The following is a 5,408-nucleotide window of genomic DNA, read 5'->3' on the forward strand; positions in this document are numbered from 1 at the left end:
GTACTTTCTGTCTGAAAGCAGCAAGGCTAAAGCCACTCAGGATATTGATTTGATAAGGAGTGACATTCCCCTGAGGAGAGAGAAAAGGCTGACATGGAGAGTGACGATGAGGCTGAATGGGCTATAAACCCGACCGGACAGGTAGACAAAAACAACCCATCACTCTTTGTGAGTGCGTCGCTTTGGAAACAAGATAACAAAGGGGAGCTGACAGCCAAGGGGTCAAAGTTCACCGGGTCACTGTGGAGAAGTGTCCTGGTGGGGGGGAGGACGTTTGCAAGAAAACATCACAAATTCACTAATAATTCTTTAAATGCAAGCTTTTCTTACATATTACATGCAGCTATAAGTCTTGGGACCTATGATGGGAAGTTATAATGCTCTCTGAATCTTTTTTTCTCAACATAGATATTTCTTTACTGTCTGTCAAGTTATTTAGATATAACTTGTGTTACTTTCCCCCCTCATCAGTCCAATGCTAGGTACAAAATTGTACAATCCACAAAAGTAAGTCTTTAATGCACAATTGAAATGTATGTGAATATGAAAAAAAGATATTTGGATAATAAAAAAAGACTTTGCGAGCTCAGTTATGACATTTTATATGAAACATCAAATACGTTTAAAAGATGCCTTCGTGTAGACCATATTCCCCCCACCAGGGACTTTGGAGAAACACTTAAAATGCATCAATATTGACTCAGTATTGTACAAATGATTAAAATGATGAACCCCATGTGCTTTGTCACACGCCGATGTTGTAACTGCATTTAAACTGGTCGCTGCTGGTGTAAATCAGAGTGAAAAGCCAAGACGTTGCAGTTACATTAATTATTTGCCTCGTTTTCACCTTGTAGTCACTGTTGACTTTTCTTACGTGGTGAAATATCATACATCCTGCAAGCTGCAGCAGCTAAAACACAATCTATTAAAAGACCCTTTTGGTGAGAAGTGGGTTACAGATAGTCGACGAAACTGGAGCTCTATTTAGCCGAGGCGTCTGAATGACGTCTTTTGCTTGCTGGGGAACTACTGAGGCAGGAAGCGCAAAGTTATTATGGACAGCACGGTGGTTAAAAAATTGCCAACACGGCTCAAGTAGATTTAATAAAGTCTCTGAGTTTGTCAGCTGCGGCAGCTTTCTGCGAATTCTTGTGCCTGTTTGCTTCTGACCTGACATCAGGTGTCATTAGCGCTAAGTGCCCATTAACAGATGTTGCGCACAACAGCTCATGTGTTTAACAAGAGGCTGTAAACTGACAAACATCACACACGGCATACAAACGCATGGCCTGTGACTGTGGTTTATGCTATCTAAACAGCCGAGCACCACCAGACCTGTTGCATCACACCTTGAGAACCAATTGCCGTGACAACGAGGGACTCAGGTAAATATCATTAGCTCCTAAAACTGCCATGAACTGGACAAGGCCTCTTTGTGCGCTGATGTGGCATTAGCAAAGTGACAGCTAGTCAGTGAACAGAACCGACCTGCGGCCTAAACATTACATGCCTTTGTTACGGGCCACAACCGCCATAGGGACACATAATGAGAGAGCTATTGTCATTAAGGCTGGGAGCAATTTACTGACTATAATTGGTGTGTTTTTTAGGCCACACACAATCTCATTCAGAGCTACCTGAAAGCCCTGAACTGACTCTTGGCACAAAGTTTGACTACAGATGTCTGAACAGGTTTCCCGTTTGCATGAAAGACTTTGATTTGATTCAGGATTTTTTGAAGTGCAAACCAGACGTAATTATCCATTCAACAGGCATTAAATGGATGAATGGAAGCTAGTGAAGAGATGGAAGGAGTAGTTTGTGGTAAAGCTGAATTACATTGCCATAAAAAATTCCCAATCGGTGTCTCGAACGACACCGTGACGCTTAACGTGAATCACAAACAAGTTCGGCTACCCACAACCAGTCTGGAAAAGTTTTTGTTGCCGTGCTATGACTGGCACGCTGTGAGGATACCTGTCTGAGGGCGAGGTTACTGCGTTGCCAGCCGAGAAGCAATGCCACGGACGACGTGCAATAACACCGAGGAGGTTTACCGCTCAGTCACTTGAGTCAGGGTGACGTATCAGCAAGTGTCTCAGCTCTCTTTGTGGCGGGGAGGTGTTTGCTGCAGGGCTTTATTTCTCAGAGCAGGTTCTTGAGGCAGATTGTTTTTCATTGTTCAAGACACTTTGCGTGCTTATTCCAGTGGGGAGCTGAAGACCTGTGGTATACGATAAATCAAATCTCCCCCCGCTCTCCCTCTCTCCCTCTCTCTCTCTGTTTCTCTGCAAATCCTCCCATTTTCAGTCATCCGTGTCGACCAGAAGAGGGGGTATTTTACGGTAAGCCTGGGCCTCCTGGCTTTGACAGGGGTAGTAAATTGATAGCAGGACTTGTGGAGCTGAGTCAACACACAGAGCAGAGAGGGAGAGAGAGATTTCTCTTTCGGGGGGGGGGGCGGTTTGGTGGTACTTGTGCTGCTGCTCCACTGCTGCTGGGAAGCGGCGAGGAAATCCTGGCAGCTGTAGTCTTTACTGGAAGATGTCGCTACGACCTCTTTCTCGTGCGTCAGAGAGAAGCCGCTTTCTGCGCACCACACTTCCACATGAACGTGAAATTGCCTCTAGCAGTAGCAGAAGGGAGGGCATGGCCGCATGGGGAATGACAATGAATAGGTAGTGTCTAGGAAGGAAAAGGGTGGAGACAAGGAGTGAAAAACATTAGGCGAGTCACTCCGTTTTGTGTCATCGGACAATGAAGTTTCTCTATCTCTTCTTCCTTCCGCTGTCACTCCACCTCCCTGCGCTGCACATCTCCTCCACCCTCACTCTCCACCACCTTCCACAACTATTTTCCTCATTTCCTCCCTCCCCCCCTTCCCTCCCTTTCCCTCGGAGTTGTGCTCTCCACCATACGTTAGTGCATCGCCTGTGCAGACCGGTTTGTTCAGTTTTACAATAGGAACCCAGGCTGGAAGGCTGGCAGACGCACAAAGGCTCCGCTTCTTGACTAGAAGCTGCAGAAGAATCTGAAGGAGGGTATTGTTGGGACACAGCAAGCCTCGGCATTACATCAGCCCAGACACGCATGCAACAAAACATGAATGTGTGCAGAATTATGCAGACACACACACATGCTGCATATCCTACAATAGACACCTACAGTATATGTAGCCATGCAAACTGCTTATATCCACCTCTTTTCTCCACTTGTCTCACACATACAAGTATGCCCTATAAAACAATGGTAGAATGAGGGCCTGTTAACTGGGTCAGCAAAGCTATTTATGCGGCTCTGTATTGTTTGGAGTTTGACGTGCGCCCCCACTTCCTTACAAGACTGAGTGTATTCTCTTCTTAATGATTTATAGGTCAAAGGGAGAGTTCCCTCTGGAGACTACTTCGATTGGTGTAAAAACTTCAACTTGTATGGAAGAAACACGAGAGGCATTCGTTCGGCCTTCCAGCGAAATATTTCCCCGGGCACTTCCTGAGGAAAACGCCTGATAGCGGCTCCTTTTTGCTTTCGCTTTAATGGCAGCGTGCCTGCGTGTGCAAGTACAACACAACACAGATAGCAAGTGCTGTGCGAGTTGTTTGCTCAGCGGGCGGCCCTGCGACACAAGAACGAGTTTGTCTATCCGTGTGAATGTGAACACAGCGACAGTGTGAGCGCGCAGAGTTTTAAAACACAACATCCATTCACCGGGTGGCAGCAATAAGTAATTACAGAGAACAGATAAAAACCCTTTCACACCACAAAGTGACTCTGCTTTTCCCTCGGATGAATATGGTTAAAATAACCTCAATTTGCCTATCGAGCTGGGACTAATTTCCCCTTTTTCTGAAGCTCATGTGGGCAAAATATGTGGTTTTGTGGTAAAACCAAAGGGAGCCGCTGTATTTGATGCGGCTTCCTGAAATCACCCATCTGCACATCATAGTGTACGGTATCACTGCTCTGCCCGAGGCGAGGTTCAGTGATACACCTCTTTTCTTAGGAGATGACAGGCTTGACAATGCCGGGCATGCAGGAGTTATGTTCTGTGCACAACTTTTTTCGATCTCTCTGATGCACTCTTTCCTTTATGCTCACTCTGTCAGAGGATTTCAGGAGAAGGTCAGTGGGGAGGGACTTAAAGGGACCCTCCCTCGATGAAAAATGTCTTTTCAGGAGATGAAAAGGAAGAGGAAGAGGCTCTGGGGCCTGCAGCCAAGAGGATCAAGGTGCAACGAGCCAGTGAGGGCGTTACACCTCCAAACTCCCTGATTAAAGGGCAATTTCACGGCTGCAAAGTACTCGCTTGAGACGCGATGATTTATGTGCATGTGCTGCTTGTGTTTTGTGAAAAAGGAACATAAATACCTGGTTAGGTTTAGGAAACAATACTTTTTGTTTCATTTATGGAACTCAGGAAAAAGACTCCTGCCAATTGTCCACATCACGTGCAATTAAGACTTTCATCAGGTTATCTCAAGATAAACTGATGTCTGAAGTCTGAGTACTGAAACGTTGTTGTCAATAAACTTGATTGCAAGTGAAGTGGACAGTGTGTGGGAGTCCTTTTCCTGATTTTGTCAACGTTAGGTGCGCAAAAGAATCACTCTAAAAACTAAATGGCAACTACTTTGTTCGATTACGGTTACCAAAGTATTTTGTTAGGTTTACGCAACAAAATTATTTTGTTGGTTTGTGATGTCGCTTTGATCCAATAAAATTCACAATGTTAAACATCTTTTTGAAAGGGTAACTTATCCCCTGCACATATGTTTCTGGTCTTTATTCCCCAATTGCTAAACTATGACCTTGGTCAGTTTCAATGATGGCACTGGATGAAGATGAACTATTTTGTTCCAGGAACAATGCTGGCAAGGTAATACCAGGTCATTCCATAACCCACAATGCAACTTTGTGACGAGTGACAAGACTGGAGGCAATAGATCCAGTTACATGCAGCTTCCTCTGGATCCAGAAAAGGCTTCATACCACATGTGCAGTAGTTCTCCCCAAGATTTGTAAACACGTTAATGAGTCATTTTTTAATCTATCGTCATTTTTGGCTACACGTCAGAGCTTTTGATTCTAACACTTTTCAATGATAAAGTATGCCTCTGCTATACTGCCAGGCTCTCCCTCTCTGAATCAACCCCCTCATCCATTGAAGATTTTCTCCTTGAATTTTAGTCCGTGAATGAGGTATTCTGCATATCCATGGCGACCACATTGCAGACTCTCTGGAGTTGCATAGAAATGAGAAGTAAGAATGAAAGGAGACGAGGGGCAAGGACGCGCGCGCGCACGCACAAACACACGCGCGCTCCTTTCTCTCTCTCTCTCTCTCTGCAGTGTGCCAGAAAGCACAAACATTCCCACGTGATGATGGAGTTTGCTCCCTCCCTCGC

This window comes from Sparus aurata, chromosome 16, assembly GCF_900880675.1.
Source record: "Sparus aurata chromosome 16, fSpaAur1.1, whole genome shotgun sequence".
NCBI lineage: Eukaryota > Metazoa > Chordata > Actinopteri > Spariformes > Sparidae > Sparus > Sparus aurata.